A 21,665-nucleotide genomic window follows, 5' to 3' on the forward strand; every position below is an offset into this window, starting at 1 on the left:
GTCTCAAAAGGAAAAATTTTAAAAAATCAGAATTCCTTATTTTACATGTGAGATATAAGCAAATCATGTGCAAATCAAACTGTGTTACCACAGAACTTTGGATGCCCTACCTCTGGTGGTCAGTAATAAACCACACCTTCTTGTGATTACAAGTTAATTTTAATGAGAAAGTGGCTCTAATGAGCAGGTGTCTATTAATTATTCTTTTGCTTTAATTATTATTAAAATTAGTTATGATTAAAATTAATTTGCATTCCAGCAAGTGACGTCAGGTAGAGATACACCATGTGTCTCCTAGGTAGCAGGGAGAGGAAAGCAGCCTGGGATTTAAACCTCATGCTCCTCGTGGGTGCTGGAGGAATCAGTTCAGGAGCATGAACAGAACATACTCAGTGAGATAGCAATTGAGCCACTTAGCCTGGACTGAAGAATGTTTATTTATCTGAGAAATGTTGGGAAATAAGGTTATAAAGACTTCATCCACCCTGTCCATCCCTCCACCCACTGACCCACCCATCTTTCCCACAAACCTAGAGACCATCACAGTATCTTAATGTTGAAAATGACCTTCAAACTCTCACCAGGTCCATGGCCTGTCTCCAAGAGAATTCTAAGTTCTCCATGGCTTCGTTTTCAACTGTCCCTCGCATCTCTACCTCATCCTAGTTGGGGGCAAGAACCTGCTATTTTTCCAATGGGTTATGCTGTTTCTTGTTACCCAAGGATAATATTATTTCTAGTGAATTTCTCTGAAGTCCTTGTCCCCTTCTTATAACCAGCACCCTCCCAACATCCTCCCTGAAAACACACACACACACACACACACACACACACACACACACACACACCCCTACCTGAATCATCTATCTATCCCCTGTTCTCAAGGGGTCTGACGACTGGACTGTGCCTTAATTGCACTGTGGCAAAAATAAATGATTGCTCAAGGAATGAATAAACACATGCAGGCAGAATCTGCATTTGACCTGAGAGGTGACAGGAAGCCACATAAAACATAAGAGGTGAGCAGCATGAAAATGTTGGCTTGGGATGGGGGTGGGGGGCAGTGCTTAACAGCAGCAAGTCTTAAATAGATTTGGGCTTTTAGCTGATTATAAATTCCATGAGCCTGCTGAAGACTGATAGAAGAAAATAGAAATTTGGAATAATAAAATAAAATAGATTAATGGGTGTCTGTGGTGGAAAGAAAAGCTGTACGTTGTTAAGAGCGTGACCTTCAGGTTGTCTGACTCCTGCCCTTTATTACCTTTGAGATTTTTTGCAAAGCTATAAGTTATAGATAATAATGTAGCAATATAATATAACTCTTTCCCCTTTCTGGGGGTGCTGGGGATTGAACCCAGGACTTAGAATGTGCTTAGGTAGTTAAGGACTCTACCTCTGAGCTATACCCCAGAGTATATATAAGTCATAACCATAAACTTATGAATAAATTATTTCTGGCCCAGGTTCTATAGACTTCTATTTCCATATCTCACTCCTTGAAAAAGTCCCTTTCTCATTTACTTGCAAATATATGTCAACATTCCTTATTCCAAGTAAATGTATAAATTCCTTGGATTTTTTTCTTTGAACTACTGGTAACATTTGCATGGGTCCTTCATTAAGTAATAAGTGAAATAAAATTCTTAACACCATCAATGTATATGTGGATAAGAATTATAATTTCAACTTTTTTTTTTTTTAGAAAAATTGTCTCTTAAAAAAAAAAAAAAAACTAAATTAACTGTGTGCTTCTTGTAGGGGCTCTTTCTGTGCCAGTATCCATTCTCCCATCTTAATATCAAGAACAGACACACTGCTGAGCGGGTGCCATGGTACACACTTGTAATTCCAGCTACTCAGAAGGCTGAGGCAGTAGGATCACAAGTTTGAGGCCAGTCTCTGCAATTTAGTGAAAACCTTGGCAAGACCTTGTCTCAAAATAAAAAGTAAAAAGGGCTGGGGATGTAGCTCAGTGGCAAAGCACCCTTGGATTCAATCCCTAGTTTAAAAAAAGAAAAGAAAAGAAAAGAAAAGTCACACTTGATTTGAGCAAACACCTCATTATTATGATTCCTCTCATGGAGGTCTACCTTTGTAAAGACTTCTAGGAAGCTGTAGATGGTAAGCACCGTTCTTTGAGCTACTTTCTGTCTCCATTGTATATCCCTACTACTGAATTTCTTCTTTTATTCTCATACTTTATGTGGTTGTTGTCCTTTATTTAAAAAAAAAAAAACAAAACAAAAAAAAATCTTACGTACTTTTCCAGTAAGGTAGATAAAAATAAATGAAATTATGTAGCTCTAAATGGGGGGGGGGGGTAACAAAGAAAAGGATAGCTCATTAAAAATTTTTTTCTTTGAAAGAAGAAAACAAAAACTAGTAACAGCTAGATAATGGGGAAATCAGTGGGGACAAGTAGCACTCTGCCTTTTTAAGTAAGCAACATGTGCTAACGGGGTCATAGACAGCACATCTCCTATTGGCAAGGCTAATGCAGGGTGTGACACCCAGGTATTCCGAATTCGTCCACACAAGTAGCAGCTTTCCAAGAAGTTTTTGGCATGGGGGGACATTGGCAGAATTTATATGTCCTCTCAAGATATGCTATAAACGATGGAAGATTTGGGTTCTTGGGTTCATTTATTGACATAGATAGAAAATGAGGGAAAGGTAGGATCACCCCGGATTCTGGGCTAGAACACATTCCCTGGAAGGCCAGCTCTGTGCAGATGGATCCGTTTGGCTTGGGGTGAGTTAGTCTCTGGAGGTCAGCCAGAGCCAGGGCTCAGAGATCAATGGCTGCCTCTCTCTGAAATGCTCAGTGGTGTTCTCTATTCGCTGAAAAAGCCAAATAAAGACCTTTAAGCTGCTACTTTCCCAGATAAATCCACTTCCACATCCCTCGGCTGGGAGCGCAGGGCACTAAGCCCATAAGCAAACACTACCTAAAGGAGCCAATAAGAGATACGCTCTCTATGGCCCCATTAGCACGGGTTGGAAACTAATCAAGCTCAAACCTCTCCAAGGGCGATGTTTTCCTGAGTTTGCTAGATGCACAGAGTCACTTGTCACTTGGAGGCAGTCAGGACTCCACCTTCACAGACTGAAGCCTGGAGTCAACTATGCAAAGACGCCCTGACTCTGGTCTACACCTTTGTGCACCCATGTAAAATCTCCAGGAAGCTGGAATTCGAAGAGCTTTTCCTAGGCTAGTCCTTTCTGTGAAGATAGATGGTTCATCCTATTGTTCAAAAATGGGGCTTGTTACTTATCACAACAGAAATGTTCTCCTGGCTGGCTGCAAAAAGGGTATGCAAATCCCAAGGATCGGTGACCTTTGGAGAAGAAACTTTAGCTCTTTGGAGCTAAAGAGAATCCGAGAAAAGAAATGGATCCTTTGCAGCAAAATTTCTGTATGCAGCATATACGTGGAGCTCAGTTCTCAATGTCAGGTATTGACAGACCCCAGGCCCACCCATGAGCCCAGGTTAAGATCTCCTGATGCAATCTATCAGTTAGCCACTGGCTACTGGCCACTCACTGGTCAGCTATGCCACTGGTCAAAAGCCTCCTCGACAAGGTGTGTGCCAGGGGTCAATAAATGGGTAGGGTGAACATGTTCTGGGTTATCTAGAGTGTATTCATGTGGGGTGTATTTCATGTGGGCTCCCTAAGATTTGCTCACCATCCAAATGCTTTGCCTGAACCACCTATATTTGGCTCTGCCTTTATATTTTATTAAAAATTGAAATGATGACCTGGTGCAAAAATGGGTCCACATGGTTTTATAAAGTCACAGACACTTGAAGTTCAATGTCACAATATTTGAAGTTCATGCCACGTAAAAATATGTCTGTCTTTGATAAAGAAAAAATAGGCTTCCATTTTTATAAGATGGTTCCCAGGCTCCTGTTCTGCCTGGGCCATGACTATATTGCCTCTAAGACCTGTTGAGCACTTTATCTGTGTCAAGGGGCTGGACAGCGGGCTTTTCACGGGGTGCTCTCCTCTGTTTTACATGTGGGAATAATGAGTCTGAGAGCAAGTAGGCTGAGTGGCCCCAACTCAAATGGCAAAGCAGGAAACCAGACTCCACAATGTTACACTTTGAATCTCATGTTTATTAAAAATCTATACAGTTCTATAAGATCAAGGAGACTGATCATCCCACCTCAGACCCACCCAAGATCAACCCCCTCCTTTCTAAAGAGCTTTCCTTCTTCACAATCAGAAATGAAATGGTTTGGTTTTAAATTAATGTGTTTTTTTTTATTAATTATGTGGGGCCATAAACTATAATGAAATAAGCAGCACTTTGTAGATATACATAATACTGTAATATCTATACCGCAGTCCTTTTTAATTTTTATTTTGAGACCTTCTTAAGGAGGTGCAGTGATCAGCCTTCCCCAGACCTAGCCCTCACTCCTCTGGCCCAATTCCTACTCTGTAGTGCGGGGTTCAGCTTTTGGATTCTTCAAGTGTGTCAGCGTTCTACAGAAGGAAAACCACCCTTGCCCCCAATCCTGGTCATAGTCTTGCAAGCCAGAACTGCTCAATGCAGCTCACCCAGAAGGTTCTGCTGGTCATACAGATGCAGCTGGAATAAAGGCAAGAACTGGAATTTCACAATGGGCTTTCCAGGTATCCTGCAGATAAGTGGGCCTGGCCTTATCCACTCTGCTCTCCTCCTTCCCTTTAAACAAACCAGGGTGTAAGGAAAAGAGCCCGTTCTAAATGCTCTCAGAGGCTAGGAGTCACAGCTCAATCCATCTTTAGAAAACGGAGACCCAGGACGCTGTGCCAGGCTGACCAAGCCTCTCAAACCATGGAACAAACAGGCTAATAAATTAGCCTTCGAAACCACTGAGCTGAGGAGCAAGAATCAATCCAATAGGCTGTCTTCTCTTCTAGCTCATTAACTATCTGAGATTACCATCATATGGGGAGTGGCCTCTCAGCTGGAAATTAAATTAGCCTAGCTATAAACCAGGAATGTGGAGTGGAAAGTGTCTGATGAGCCAGCCATTCTGGGAAAAAACTCTGCCCCCAAAGGCTCTCTCAACTCCATCCCCTGAGCCCTCCCTCCTTTGCAATCTCTCTTCTGAACAACCAACAATGTCAGGGGTGACACTTTCTTACTTTAGTGGTCAGATAAGAGCTCAGTAAACTGAAGTCATTCCTGTTAAAATCAAGAGGTGGCTTCTTAAGGAGGTGCAGTGATCAGAAATCTGGCTTTGATAAAAATACATAGAATAAGAAATGTTCATATTTTAGAAAAGGAGTTGCGGGATATAGAGAGAATAAATGTGCCTCCATCCCCTTCCACCCTGTGCATATAGATGCAGAGCCACAAGCTCAGTAAGAAGGGCAGCAGACACTAATTGCACATTCAGAACAGGTGTGTGCCTGCAAAGCCACCTAGTAATTACCAGCTTGGGCATTTTGGCTCTAGCAAGCAGAACCCTCTTTAGCGCCTCAGAAAACTGAGCGTCCATGGGAGCCGTTTCTTGTTGTAGGTCCAACGCACCAGAGAAGTGGAATTTCTAATTACTGGCTTTCTCTTAATGAAAGGCTACATCCAGACAAGCAAACAGCAACCGGCTACGAGGACCTGGATCCTACAACCCGTGCAAAAAGGATCTCCAGTGTTGGCTTTTTATTCTGAGTGGCATCTTTTCGGATTACCAGGAAAAGCAATTCCCACTGAATATGATTCAACAGCATCTTGTAATTCCCATTTCCAAGTGAAAATATTGGAAGGACAAAGAAAGTGCAGGATAACTTATACTAGTTACTCTTTGAAGTCATGATGTTAATTAAGGCTTCCTCACAACAGATCTCAGTCACCTTCCTGCTCCCTTAGCCCCACACATTTTCACTTCTCTCTGGGGTCCTTCCTTGCATCTACCGCACTTTTCTCATGGAAACCTCCTTATCACTTGCATAAAGACCTTGCCAAGGGAGAGCTTCCTCACTTGGTCTGCTCATGAACTCCTATTCATCCATTAGAACCACACTCTGGAGTCACCTCCTCTGAAGCCCTCCCAGTTTAGGTCCTCTGCCACCTCGACATATTTAATCATTCCTTCCTCTAATGCCACACATGACACCTGTCAACAGACTTCCCTGGGTGAAGAAAAGCCAAAGGATTTTATAATTGAGAGACAAACAAGCACTAAATCCAAATCAGAATGTAACTGGTAAGCAGCAGCTAGAAAATTCTTTATGAAGGTCACGTGTTAATGATGAGTTGCGTGAGGTCAATGTAAGCTCCTAACCCAGTTGATTTTGAAGCGTGCGATCACAGGAATCCTCTCTACCTACAGCCAGATCCCACTGCTGTCTGCTAGGAGCCCCCCACATACACACAACACATACACCCTGTGTTTCTGGGACCCACCATCCACCTGCCACATCAGGAAGCTGATGAAGTTCATGATCAACTACAAAGATCATGCTGGGTGACATGTTCTTGCCCACACCACCCCAAAAAGACAACATCTGGGTAAGATGAGGTGACTTTGCTCAAAGTCCTCAAAAACAAACGAAAGCTTAAGTCTCGAGGAAGCTGGCACATCTGTTCCCTTGCAAATGTTCTTCTCACAGAACACAAAATAGTCAAGAGCCTGTTCTGTACTTCTGATTCCAGCTGCAAATGGAAAAAAAAAAAACCCTAAAAATAACTGTGAATGATTGAACATTCTCTCAGAGGAGACAGATGGGCCAGCTCATCAAGAGCCCCCCACCCAGGAATCCCAGGCTGGCACTCCCGAGAACCCTGCTTGGTCTCTCCTCTTCATCTCCTACAAATAGAAAGACTCTGGTCAGGGGAATACCATTCTAAACAAGATCTGATCAATTATTTCAACCCCTTTTGTATGCTAAGGTGGAAGCTCCCTAAACTTAATTGAATTCCTCCAAAATGAGGGATAGGAATAGGACTCAAAAGTTCTGGGAATGCTGACCATTGGGGGCACCAATGTGGCTTCTGCTGATCTGAGGATTCTGAGACCCACTCAGGATTCTGTGACCTAAGAAAGAATGTTCACCCCCCTGCAGAATCAGTGAGAGCTGGCCATGGGATGTTCCCTGGTCGCCTGTTCACTCGCCTGGATTAGAAGCCCCTCCCAAGGAATGACAGGGATCCTCCCTCTGCAGAATTGGTTAGGGAAAGCAAGAGGTGGGCAGGGCCTAGCCTGCAGCAGCTTGTGAACCATCTGCTGCTCCAAACCAGGCTGGAGAAACTGGCCTGTGAAGCAAAGCAAGGGATTAGAGAAAAACAGCTCTCTTCCCCCTGGAAACTTCCAACCACAGAACAAAATCCCTCTGGGACAGTCCTCCAGGTGCTTGGGGAGAAGGATGTGCAGATTTTTCAGTGAGAAGGAGTGGGACTGAGGACACATGTCCATTTTCATGAGCAGCATTGGGACCAAATGCTTGTCCCAGTAACTCCACGAGCCTCACTGCATTATCCAGCAGGGTTGAGGGCGGTTCCTCTTAAGAAGCCACCTATGTGTTTTCTTGCCTTCTCTGTCTTGCAATTCAAATTATTTCATTTTCCTCAAAAATGCATGAGAAAAAGAAAATTCAAAGACGTGTGCATGTGCACAACTTGGGTAGAGCTTGTCAATGCATTTAGTAAGGGAGGCTCTGCTGGTCTGAAAAACTTCCTCTGGCCTGTGGGATGAAGGGCCTCTCTCTTAACATGGCATATCAGCCTCTCCACCTCTGACCCCTCTCCTCCCCAATCTCTGATGTCCTCTCTGCTCCATGCAAGGAATTTCTGTTGCTCTCCAGGCTTCTCTGAGCCTTTTTCACATGAAGCTTCCCTGACCTTAATGCTTTTATGAACTTTCTGGATGATCCTATCCAGAAACTCCTATCCATCCTTCAGAGCCCAACTCACTAGTAGCCTCTACTTTGGGTTCCCCTACTCCCCCTACTCCGTAGCATTTCTCACTTTCTTCTATATATTGCTCATCATGGCCCCTCTACCAAGCATATGAGCTCCCCTAGGCAATGGCTTAGCAGACAATGGCTTAGCAGCTTGTTTTCTGCCTACTGTTCAACCCATTCTAAATGTTCAAGAATTGTCTAGTGAGGAAAATCATGAATGGATGGATAAGTGAATGAAAGGCAGACACATTATTTCATCAGGAGTACCACCTAGATGCTCTGGTCATGACTGGCAATAAGGCTGCCTTGTTATTGCCTGATTTTCACAAGGCCCTGCAGAAAGAGAAGGTAGGGATCAAATATCCCTTTAAAAGGTACGTAACTTTATAGGAAGGGAAGTGTGATAAGAACAGAAAACTAGAGGGTACATGCAATAGGGGATTCTACCCCGGTGTGAGACTGTTCACCTAGACCATGTGCAATGACCTTGGCAAAGTCTCCCCACTGAGCCAGGGCAGAGGTAGAGGTGAGGAGGTGACCCAAGCAGGTGTTAGAATTTCCCCAAATAGGAGGAGTCTGTGATAGTGCATCAGGAGATAATAGGATCATTGTAGCAGGCTTAGAGTACTCCAGGGGAATCCAGATACTACTGCAACTTCGGTTTTACACAAACAGGTAAATCGATCCCCATCTCCCTCTGTTAAAAGGTTCCGCTTACCTCCTTTCCCAGTGACACCTAATCTGAAAGTTTCCTTTGATTCCGGTGCTCTGTGACTATAGAACACTTTTAAGTGTCCCCCCTTGGCTCCAGACACAGAAAGAGAACGTGCATTTTTTTTTCTAACTTACTGTTAGAAAAATTGCTGCCAATGTTTACATCTAGCATTCACCTTATTTAAGGAAGACTTCAACATTACATCCAGAGTGAGCAATCATCTCAGTGCGAGGATAAAACATATACAAACCACAAGAGAACTCCCTGCCAGGCAGGGTGGAAAAGACCTTCACCTTTTCTAACACTATCAAACATCTTGCTCTGTCAATACCACCAACACAGAGCACTTACTTACCTATGAAAACAGACACAGCTGTTTGGAGGAAAGCAGAACCTGCAATTAGCCTGCTTACAGAATAACAGCATGTGGAAGGCTACGAAAGAAGCTCTCAGCAAGCTTGGACTTGAAATCCTAATCAGCAAGTCTGTTTCTCTGGCCTGGGCCTCAGCAACTTTCTAACCAGGGTCTTTGATTTACTACAATTCCACCTCTCATTCTTGATTCATTCACTTTGCAGCAATTATCTTGGGGGAGGAAGGAAGGGAGGTGTGGACCCACTAGGTTTGAGATGACATCCCATGAGAGAGATGTGTGGATTCTAACACAAGCAACAAGGGGGGCAGCCCGTTCCAAGAGTGAAAGTGGAGAGGGGTGGGGGAAGGGGGTAAAAATGTACACAAAGGTACACAAGCACAAGTTCAGGGATCAAATTATTAGAACTGCAAGAAACCCTGGAGACCTGCTCCATTGCAGGTCCCCTGCTCCCCAAATCCGCATCCAGACAAACACCTCTCCACTAGATAATGAAAGGTATGAATGAAAAGAGGATTTTGTACACAACGGGAAATGTTAGTTGAAAAAAAAATTAAACACATTGTTTTTTCTTTTTAGCTACAGTACTTTTCAGAACCTTTAAGAGAGCTAACGTGGAATCATTTTTTTTCCCTTTACATCACATAGTAACCTTTCCACAACTTTCTGTTCTATAAAAAGAAAGGGGACCCACAGACTACCCACAAAGTGTCCTCAGGATAGAAATACAAAAACCTGACTTGCTTAAGGTCATCAAGTGTTTGTAGCAAAGGGCTGACCTAAGAATTGGCAATTGGAGGGGGATGCAGATGGAAGAAGAGCCAATTAGGGAAATAAAAGAATTAAAAATCGGAGGGGAGCTAGGGATACAGCTCAGGGGTGGAGTGCTTGCCTAGCATGCACAAGGTCCCAGGTTCCCTCCTTAGCACAGTGAAAATAGAAGCTTGTTACTGAAAATGAATTTATGATAATGATTCTAATTATAAATAGCATCCAGCTCAGCAGACCTCCACAAAGCCTCTCCTGAGATCCCTATGAAGGTATAAAATGAAGTTAGATTTTAAAAGCTAATGCCAAAATCTAACAAGAATGTCCGTGATGAACTGGATTGAGGACATTCGATCCTGAAATGTGCATACCTAGAGTTTGTAGCTCCTCTTATTTGCTTGGTAACAAATAAACGAAGGGCACTAAGAAAGCTTGGAGACCTGCTTCACTACAGGTCCCCTGCATCTCACAAATGAGATGCAGGGGACAGTGATGGGGATCCTCAGGTGCAGCAGCGTCCCCCAGCTAGCTGCTACCATGAGAAAGACAGGGTTACTCCCTTTATAAAAGAAGCAGCACATCTGGATTTATATGTGGAATCTCCTAGTTTGTCAATAATCCTGATAAATTTCCATGCTTTTACAGGATTTCATTACATTAAATTGGACAATTGTAAAATGAATCTGCAGTGGGAAGAGGCAGGATAGTGGCTGTCCTTAGAATGGGGATAGTAACCAGATGGGGTACCAGGGTAGCTTTGGGGGTTGATTTTGTTGCTTATTACCAAATACCAATATGTTCACTTTGGGAAAACACATCAGACTGCACACTTCTGATTTGTATACTTTTTGTAGGCATGTGAATAAAATTTTGTCTAAAAGAAACCTACAAACTAGGTTTAGAGATGAAATGGTATGAAGTCTGGGATTTTCTTCAAATTATATCTAAAAGAGAGAACACATTTCCTTAGAAATGATGGAGGGAATCCTTGAGAAAGCTATCAAATATTACCATGTTGAGAAAAAGTGGTTACTGGAGTAAAATTCTATAAATTCCACAATGTCTCAGGAGGTCCCCCCACCCCCACCCCGCGGAGAAAGAGTTCAACTGAGTGGTACTTGAAGAAGAGAAATGCTTAGTGGAAGGAACAGCACACACAGAGGGTCTTGGTGTGAGCAATAGGTGGTCCTTGCAGGGCCAGGAAACCACAGCACAAGAGCTGTCTATGCTCCTGGTTGAGGACATAAGCTCAGGGTAGACTGGGCCTGCTTTATGATCATCCCTTCTTGTGCACAGCTGCTGGGGACAGTATAATATAAGGTGTCTCCAACAGATGCAGATGAGGCTGCTTAGGGTTTTGAACAATACCGTAGGGAAGCAACAGGCCACAAAGTGCAAAGTGGGGAGAATTTCAATGTGATCCTGATACAAGGATCCAAGCTTAGGTAAAAAGCTAATGCTAAGTGGAATCCTAAGAATTCAAACAGTGTGGAAGTGGCCAGCAATTAAAAGGAACAGGTAAGAGGGAAGGGATGGGGACAGAAGGAGGCTGCAGTAGAGAGGGGTCAAATGCACAGATGCTATAGCAGGAGCAAGGTCTACAGGATGATGCCAAATGACAGGTTGGTGCATGGATGACGTGGATGAAGACTGCCACCAACGACATGGGTATGGAAGCCACAAAGACGGGCTGAGAAGTGAGCGTGGGGATTAGAAGAAAATGTAAGTACAGAGACAGAAAAAGAGAAGGAAAATGTAATCTAGGGGAGACGTTTATATGGAAAAGTCTTTGTCTTTGGGTGGGGAGAAAATAGAAGAGATGGCTTGAACTGGCCTAGGAGGAACATCATGTCAAATTTCAGCAACCCACAAAATCTCTAGGTTATGGAGCTTGAAGGGTACCCAGAGAAGCCTTCTTTTCTTTGTATTCAAGAGGCAGAGTCATCAATAGCTATAGCTGGATGAACTCAGGCAGCCTATGTGAACTTCCTTCTTTGCAAAATAAGGGAAATCACATGAAAGGATCACTGTTAAGATTAAATAAGAGCCTGGCCCACTTGCTTGCATATGGTAAGCCCCACTAACTGAACCCTGAGTTAACCCCTATTGTATCTCAAAGTAACTAATAACTTATTCTTTCCTCCTTACCTGGAAAGCTCCTGGAAAAGTATCATTAAAAAATCATACTTAAAATTTTGTGTTATATGATCTCGCGCTTCCTCCTTTTCCTAAAATGTTTTTAGATATCAGTGATCTGGCAGGACTAATGATCTGTTTTTTTGTTTGTTTGTTTTGTTTTTAACACTCAGTGCTTAAAATGCTTTGAGACCTCTTTGAGCCTGTAAATTTTAATCAACTTCTTGACTCTTTTACTTCTTTAGCACTTCAAAAGCTGTTTTGTATACCACCTGATAAAAGCAAATGCTCAAATGGGATTTTTAGGGAGGTGAAATTACTCTATGTGATACTTTACTAAAGGATACATATCTTTATGCATTTGTCCAAATCCATAGTGTAAAACTCCAGCAGAGAACTCCAATGTCAACAAATGGACCACTCTGGTGGTAAATGTTGGAAGTAGGGGGAGGCTGGGCATGTGAAGGGGTACAGGACAGACAGGGAATCTTTGTACTTCAGCTTTGCTGTGAGCCTAAAACTGCTCCAAAAAGTAAAGCCTAGTTTTTAAAAAGCAAGTACTAATAAATCCTTGTTGGTCACTGAAATAAAAATAGGTAAACATCATTTATAAAACTGTATTATGGCTGGGCATGGTGGCACATGCCTGTAAACCCAGTGACTCTGGAGGCTGAGGCAGAAGAATCCCAAGTTCAAGGCCAGCCTCAGCAATTTAGACCCTAAGTGACTTAGAGACTCTGTCTCAAAATAAATTTTTTTTTAAAAAAATTAAAAGGAATGTATTATTCATTGATTATATAAAAGGCTTAAAATAGTCATCAATTGCTTCCTCATTATTTCGGGTCAATGATAAAACAATGAGTACCTTCCTACCTCTCTGTCACTTTGCTCCACCTCTTCCCACACACCCACTCACCCACTTGGGGCTTCCTCAAAAGCTCTTAGGTGGGAACAGGATGTTTACTTCTTTGTGTATCTGTGTTAACTGGCAGCACTAGCATATGCTAAGTGCCTAGAGACTGGAACAATCAGACAGGAGGGCACCAGGGACCAGCCAAAGAGCACTTCAAGAGGAAGGATTGGGGGCTGGGGAGGGTAGGGGAGAGAAGCCGCTCAGCTGGGGGAAGGCACCAGGAGCTATGTATCGGGGAATTGCTATTCTCTAATTGTGTGCTGTGTGACGTCTCCCCAGGGAGACTGCACTTTAATGGAAGTATGGAATAAACCTTGCATTTCTTCAACATCTCTTGCAGCATCAAGCAATCCCCTATGTGTGTTTGTCGCCTTGTTCATACCTATCATGTACCTATGCCCCCAAGAAAAAATCCAGAGAAAGGGTTTGCTTCATTCAATTCCACAACAAAATTCTCAGTGCCACAGAATAAGTCCATCCTGAAAGGAAAAGGCTTTTGAGGGTTGAGGCCTTGGGGCAGCATTAGAAGGTGGTGAGCCTGTCTGTAGCCAGGAATGAGATCCCTTCCTGACCACCCTGCAGATTGAGGGTGCAGAGAAGCTCAGAGGTTGCCAAAGGGGAAGCGGGAGTTGGAGGACCAGCACAGAGCCCCTAAAGGAGGTTGAGCTCAAGAGTGTGTATGAGGGAGACTCCAGAGCATTGGAGATCTGCGGAGGGTGTACACAGGACACTTGGTCTTAGTGCAGGTGAGACTGAGGAATCATTAGAAAGGGGCTTCATACTGTCATTTGACAGGCTAGACTGTGGAAATGAAGCTATTTTCAATTAGTTATCCACCGAGTTTGCTGAATCACCTTCCAGGCACCCATTACAGAAGTAAATGCACTGAGGGCGGGATCCTTCCTCCAAATTAAAAGGGAGGGACGTGATAGCTGGAAACTCAAAGTATTCACCTCTCCTTGGTCTACTCCAAAAATTAAGGCCCTAAGAAGTCAGTGTGCTCTGCTCTTAAAGAACCCACTCAGGCCACTACCCTACAACTACCACGAATGCAGGGGGAGGTTAGCCTGCCTCTGTCCCAATGCTTACAGACACTTCCGCTCTAAAAGGCTGGGAAGTTTTTGCAGAAGGTGTAAAAAGGGCAAAGTGAAGAAAGGATGAGAGCACAAACAGATCAGCTGATAACCGAGGCTCAAAAAGCGAAAGCGCTTCAGAACCCATTGCTGCTCGGAAGAGACGCGAAGCAGCTGGAACAGCCAGGCCCACCCCGGCGGGGGCGGGACGCGCGCGCTCAGCCCGCCCCCTCTCTGGGACTGCATTGGTCCCCCGAGCAGCCACTCCGACCAGTTAGCGCCGGGACGAGTCCCGCCGGCTCCGCCCACCTCCAGCGCCGGCCACCAGAGCTGGCTCAGCCCAACAGGTGAGGCCGGAGCGCTTCCCTCGGGCAGGTCACGTGGCCATCGGCGGCGACCCTCGGGGCGGAGGGGCAGCCCCCACCCGTCCGCCGGCCCCGCCCCCAACACGGGCCCGCTAGGCCATCTGTCTCCGGGGCTCAGCGGTCCTCGGACCAGATGCATTGATCCCACGCGACACAAGTGCCAGGCTGACTGATCCCCGAGGCCCGCCAGCCGCGGAGCCATTTTCTGTCCCCGGCAGCGCCCTGGGCCACCCTTCCAGAATGGGACGTCTACGTGAACGCTCTAAACTGCCAGAAAGAAACGGACACGTGGCCACCTCGGGGACCGGTCTGGGGCCATGTTGGACACTTCTGTCACCAGATCTGAATAAAAGGGTTGGGGGAGGCAGCTCTTTCCTCCTAACCCCCACTCCATTCATTAAATCAAAAGCGTGCGTGAAAAATCTGTTTCTTGTCACTTCTCTTCCCAGTGTGTTTTCACTCTGCATTTGCTCCCCGCCCCCCCCCCCATCTCATATTGCCCAGAACCATCTTTCAGCATTTTATGGCTTTCTAAGCCAGTGTAACCGTGCTAAGTAGTGGGGGGCAGAGACTCCGGAGAAAACTGGGATTCCGAGTCCTGTGCTCCAAGTTCCTCACGGACACACATGGAATCGTTCACCTTCTAGTCAAAGGTGCTTCAAAGTCTGACCCCTTGATGAGAAATAGTCCACCCTGGACGAAAACACCATCAACCTCAGGTTAAACCAGTCTTCTTCTTCTTTTTTTTTTTTTTTTTAACACATTTATCATATTTAGAAGAAAAATATTTTATTCCCACAACATATGGTGATTATTTTAATATCAATAAAATACAAGCTCCCCGACAGTCCTCTTTAACCATATCTATTTCTATAGCTCTGAACTCGTTTTATATTCACTGATGTAATATTTGTAAATAATTATGATAGACAATGATATTTCAATTTATGTATACATTGGGCAGTGATCAATTCATGACAGTTAGCACATCCATCACTTTAAATTGTTCTCTACTTGTGGGTACATTTGATTCTTCTTTTCTAACTCTTTTGAATATATTGTGCATTATTAATAATACTCACACTGCTGTGCTACACTAGAAGTACACTAGAACTTTGAGAGGCAAAGGATGTTCTGTACAACTTTGTTATTTAAACATGTTCCATCTGTGACAAAAATGAAGTAAATTTTTAAAGGACACAGTATTTTTTAGTATTAGTTTTAATACTAATCAAGTCTCAGGAATCTATTTAAAAGAAGAATTTAAGATATATATATTATATATATATATATATATATATAAAATATATATTTATATATATTTTTCACACACACATACACACATAGGAAATTAATACTACCCTTATTTATGTTCCAAAAAATTTAAAGATGGATGTTATTAGCATTAGGAATATTCTAACACATAGCCCTTGGTTGCAAAGAAAAATTATTTATTATCATGTTACTAAGATGGTAATTGCTCCTTAAATCCTAAACTTTTCTTCAAATATTTTGAAAAGAAAAATCAGAACGAAAACCCCATCATGCACTAACATCAGTTTTATTTGAGGTTAGTTTTATTTTGGCATAGTTTGAGAGGAATATGAGAGTTTTCACAAGGTACTGTTTTAAATATAAAAAAAAAAGTTTCATGGTCTATGTACAATTAGTTTTCAAAGATATCAGTATCTCATTTCTTTTTGGTCATGGTAAATGTTTTCATTTGAGGTAGGCAGCATATTGTTTTCATTACCCTTGAAAATATGCCACATACTTGGGGAATTCATTTTGCTGGGATTCCTGACTATCTCAGCAGCCAAGGGCTGAAATTTCTCTGATGGTCTGAAATCATCCACTGTTAAATGAGAGGTAGGGCCCTATTTGGAAACTATTCACAGCAAAAGAAATGTTTATTATGTTCTGAGTTTAGGGTGGACATTTTGTATTTCTGTCAATCAACTTAATTTCCTTGTTCATACAGTGAGAACACAAAGTATTTTTTTAAAAAAACTACTGACATAGAAAACAATCTTAGTCTTATATTTTTAATTCTGAAGTATTAAATAAATGGCACCTCCTTAATTCATAAGAATAGCTGACTCGTAGGTTTGTTGTTTTAAAAATTCCTGGTGCACTTTTTAATTATAAATAATTTTAGTAACTAAAAGAGTCATTTTATATAACCAGAAAATTTTATGTGCTATGACATGTTTTAAACCAAAGGGCAAATTAGCATACATTATTGGAAAAAGATTTTGTGACGTGTTGATCTTTCCAAATATTAAAAAAATTTCAAACAAAATTAAAACACCAACCTAGAAAAACAGAAGCTGTGACAAGTCACCTTGAAATGTCAAACAATACAACTTTATCTGGGAAAATATCTTTCATAAATATTGATCTATATTAAATTATAACTTTTTAATAACCAGGTCCCATCAAAAAAGCAAAATCTGGTTTAGTCATCATTTAATTCCTAATTGTAACAGTCTATCTTTTTAAGAATGTTTTTTAAGGTATGTGCTGCAACCTAATTCTTAGAGCCTTATTCAATCATAAATGTATCATTTGGAAGATAATAAGTGTAATTTAACTCATGCATTTCAGCATTTTATTTATCTAAAACAAATAGATTGCTATTAAATATTGACTATTTTATTAACTCAGAGCATCTGGGAAAACACTTATGATTAGGTTAATTTATGTTATATTTTCCCCTCAACTTGTAAAAGATTAATCAACCATTTTATGGTCTAATTTAGGTGCCTAATTAAAAACAGAGTTCAGCACATGCTACACTGTCTTGCTAATAAATCTTGACAGCTTTGTAACATAATGGTTTGTATTTCAAATTGTTGCATATAAATATAGATCTTTGGTCTTCACCCAGCAGTTTGGAAGTGAGTTTCATTCTTGGTTTAAACTCCAGGAATGAATAAGTGCAATTATTTCAAAATGGAATTATCTCCAATAAGATCTTATCTTACATTTCCCTCAGTGAAGACAGGAACAGGCTTGGCCACCGGTTTTTTAGAAAAAAGACTGGGGAAATTCATTTTCTGAATATTCATTAAATTAAAAATATAGGGGATTTTTTTTTTTTTTTTAGCTATTACCCTTTGGGAGAGTTTTCTGCAGTTTCTGGGTTTTGGAATCTCATTCTAAAGAAATCTGCTCAAAGTATTAGTTATAATTGTCTTTTGGTTAACAAGTCCAATTTAATTACTTGATTTGGGGACACTATATATTTTTTAAATTGATTCCAAGGAGTTTGGGAACACATCACTTAACCTATGTCCTCTTAGACTTCCCAGCCTTAAAAAGGGCAAGTGGCAGAGCATAAATCTACTCTTCAGGAAGGATACTATATTTTCTTAGCCTCTGTACTTGAAGGGTATTTTTGTCATTTTAATGACTCCTTTGATTCTAGCTGTCCTGTGCAGAAAAGTAAAAGTGTCACAGTAGTGTGATTATCCTCAATTTAGTATATACCAACTTGGGATATTACCAACTAGTTTGTTTTGGAGTTGAAATTCTTTTAAAGTGAATGACAGCCAGTGTGGTGGCACATGCCTCAGTGGCTCCAGAGGCTGAGGCAGGAGGATCACGAGTTCAAAGCCAGCCTTAGCAATTTAGCAAGGCCCCTTTAATCCAGTTAGTGAGACCCTATCTCAAAACTTAAAAAAAAAAATTATAAAAGGGGGCTGGGGATGTGGATCAGTTGTTAAGGGACTCTGGGTTCAGTCTCTGGTACCAAAAATAAATAAATAAATAAAGTTAATGACAAAGTGAGCAATCCCCACTGAGATCACTGGAGGCAGTCAGAAAACTGTCAAACTCTTAAAACAAATTCAGTTTTTAACTCAACATATATAACTAACACCATGTTTTAGTCACTTAGTGAGGGAGCATGACACAGGACAATATTTGGAGCAGGACTGCCTGGGTGGTATATTAGCTTTGCCACTTTCCAGCTGTGAGAGCTTGGGCAAGTTGCTTAACCTCTCTGTGCCTGTGTTTCCTCATCTGTAAAAATGCCTACTTCACAGGACTGTAATGAGGATTAAATTGCTAATCCTGTAAAACTTGAAACAGTGCCTGGCACACTGGGAAAAAAAAACATTTAATGTCACACACACACACACACACACACACACACACACACACAGATTTGTTTAATGTTGGCCAAATCATAGAAATGTCAGTTTATTTTGTGCAACCAAAAATGGAAAGGGGAGTCAAGATGAAGCTCATATCTGTAAAATAAATAATAATCACTGAATATTTGGCTAAGTTAATCCCCAAACTAAGGTCATTAATATTCGTAAAAATCTACCAAAACTTAAGAGGAAAAGGGAAATCTTAAAAATTATATGTGTTTGGCCATCCGAAGTTTAAATCCATCTAGGGTGAGTAGTTTCTCCACTTTTGCATTTGTTAGTTCTCCTGAACCACACCCTGCTATTTTCAGACACCATCACATCCAAGCACCTGAAGGTAAAGTCCAGGGTCACTATATAGCACCCATATGTCTGTCATTCCGTGAGGGCCTCATCAGCACTTGCTAAATTTGGGAGTTTAATTCGAAAGAGCTGAATGATGAACTGGAAAAGTAAGCCCAGAAGAATCTGAATCGCAGACTAAAACAAACTCGAGTTCAGGCTCAGACAGCTCGAATTAGCGCGTGTGATTTTTGCAGCGGTTAAGCAGTGAGTGCAAAGACTCCCACTCTCTGGCCAGTGCGGGGTCAGCTCCGCGCTGACACCTCGGTGGTCTCCATCCAAGCATGAACCCTCTTCATGTGGCTGATAGTGTCTCTTGAGGACAAGTGGAAGGAGCTACAATCAAATTCCGAGAAGTCATGCAAATCCGTCCAGGCCCTGGGCTACTGGGTTAGGCCACTGGCGGGGCTGTGGATCACCCCATTAAACCCATTAACGACGGCTCAGACAGCCATGACCTGGTTCTCCAACAGATTAGGAGGCTGACCCTTGGGCTCAACCATCCAGACTCATAGATTTTTGTCTTAAATGCCTTTCAAATGTCTCCCTTTCTCATAGATTCTCATTTTGAGGACTTGTTTAAAACATTTTCGGAATTGCATCTTTCTTTCTGCTTAATTTTTATTTATACTCTTCTCCAATTGGCCGCCTGAGCTTACCGACAGCTCAGGTACAATGGAGCTCACGTCTTAGGTGGAGCAGGGATTTTTCGAGGAGAGGGAACTCCAGCGAGGGCGAAGGGTGAACCCCAAACATTGGCTCTTACGTATAGCACCCTGGGTCAGGCGTCCTAACGGTGTTGGGTTTAAAGTTAAAACGGTCACCTTCAAAATAACTGTTAAGTCCACATATTTGCTCAGAATATTTTAAATTAGTTTAAAATTTGTAATTAAGCAGATAGTATTTAAAATATTTAATTTCCTTAAAAAAAACAAAACAAAACAAAAAAAAAAAAAAAACAAAAAAACGACCAACCCTGCGGCCGCGCCAGACACGCCTGGTGGGACAATCAGAGAACGCTGCGAGTTTGCAGTTTGCATCTCCCAGGTCGCGGCCGCGGGCTCTGTACCTCCTCTGGTACCTCCGCGTTGCGACAGTCCTGCTAGTCAGTTTTTTTTTAGTTAGATAGCTCGGAAGGATGATTAACCTAGCGCCTCTGGCGACTTGCCTTAGCCCGCTCGGCCAAATGTAGCCACTCCCAGGGCAGCTCCCAGGCGAGGACCCGGCCCGTAGCTCCCAGGCTGCGCTCCCGGCAGCAGGAGCGCGACCAGAGTTTCCAGCGCGACTTTATTCAGGGTTTTTGAATCGATCAAAAGGAACGTGGCAGGTGGAGGGCCGCCGCCTAGGAGATTTCGTGAATCTCCCTGTGGGGGATTTCCACAGCCTGCTCCAGGTGCTTCTAGAACTGACACCAAGGGTTCGGTTATTTTCCTTTCCGTTCCTCCCAACCCGGCCTGCAAGAGTGTCTGATCTCAGAAAATCCCGGGCTGCCTCCGGCTTTGTTGGGCTCCACCTTAGAAGGGCTCTCTAGTTATAGCCTGCCATCCCGCTCCACTCCCAGAACCACCATCCCAGGAGGAGGAGGGGGTGGTTATGGTGAAGAAATAACATCCAATCAATGACAATAGCTAACAATTAAAGAGGTCCCCAAGTGCCAGCCAAGCACCTGACTGCACCAATGCATTCACTTCCCGGCTTTGCGGAGAACCAGTATCATCCCCACTGCACGGATGAGAGCACCGAGGCTCAGAGTTCTCTAGTCAGGACGTGAATTCAGGCAGTGTCTTGGAAATAGTGAGAAGAGCGGCTGTCACGGCTGGCTAAACCTCTAGACTTAGGCAACTCCTGACAATAATAAAAAACATTAAAGACAATGAGTGTGTGTGGGGGGGAGGACGCGGCTGGGAAAGGAGCGGTTTTAATCCTAAAGTCAGTCACTGTTTTTTTTTCCCCCATCCTATCCAGATCCAGAGAAATGCAGTGGAGACAGGAAGTGGGGTTCGGTTAGGTTCTCCCCTTTTGTTTTCTTAAGTCTCCAGCCTCTTTGAAGCTAACCGGTATTGGAAAAATGCCGGAGACTCGAGGAGTAGTGTCGGCTGAGGGATGGTGACCAGAGAGATGGAATGAGGACCAGTGCCTGGGCCCATTAATCAGAAAACCGGGTTTCCGGAGCCTGGAGCCTGTCTCCCACCCCAACCACTCACCCCAAAAGACCAGTAGCTGGAGGGAAGCAATAGGCAGAGGTCGTAATTATGACCTTGGGGCCTCTGTCCCTCTGGAACTGGACTCACAACTCTATTTGAGAGCACAATTTCCGGAAGCCGCGACTTCTAGGCAACCCTCATTTCTTGATCAATGGGCCCGAATATTCTTTGCGCCCTGACTTGAACGGGGGCGGCGGAGACCAGAGATCGTGTCCCGGTACCGAGGCCTGGGAGGCGGAAACCTACGGGCTGTGCCTGGGGCGCTCCGGTTCCTTCAAAGCTGCGCGCCGCTAGGGCGGGCAAGCTGCAGTGCGCGCCTTTGCCCGACAGGGACCAGCACCGCTCCACGCTCGGCGCGCCACAGCCAGCAGAGGCGCAGAGCCACCCGCCCAGCTCACCCTCCCCAGCCCTAGCAGCTCGCGAGCGCGGCGGGTCTGACCCCCTTCGGGTTCCGGTAACAAGAAGGACTGTAACAAAAAAGTTAACAGACTCTCGGCAGCCTTGGCAGGATGCCGTGGTCTCCACCCCCCTCCCCATCTGGGGAGCAGAAGCGGCTCTAGAAGTTGGTCTAGGGAGGAGACTGCTACCCAAGAGGCGTAGAACACTCCTCCCAGTGTCCCGGTCTCCGGGGAGGAAAAAGAAAAAAAAAAAAAAAAAAAACACTACCAACACTGGATTGATTCATGGGTGACACTGCCAGGGTTAGACGAT

The 21,665-nt window shown here is 43.3% G+C and overlaps 1 protein-coding gene across 1 annotated transcript in view; it reads right to left on the minus strand.

Annotated features, from left to right (window-relative positions):
• LOC308635993 (heparan sulfate glucosamine 3-O-sulfotransferase 3B1) overlaps window positions 1–21,665 on the minus strand; it is a 41,151-nt gene that overhangs the window by 18,161 nt on the left and 1,325 nt on the right. The gene's annotated exons all lie outside the window — the stretch shown is intronic.

Source organism: Spermophilus citellus, assembly GCF_964194105.1.
Source record: "Spermophilus citellus genome assembly, chromosome: 17".
In the NCBI taxonomy this organism is placed as follows: domain Eukaryota; kingdom Metazoa; phylum Chordata; class Mammalia; order Rodentia; family Sciuridae; genus Spermophilus; species Spermophilus citellus.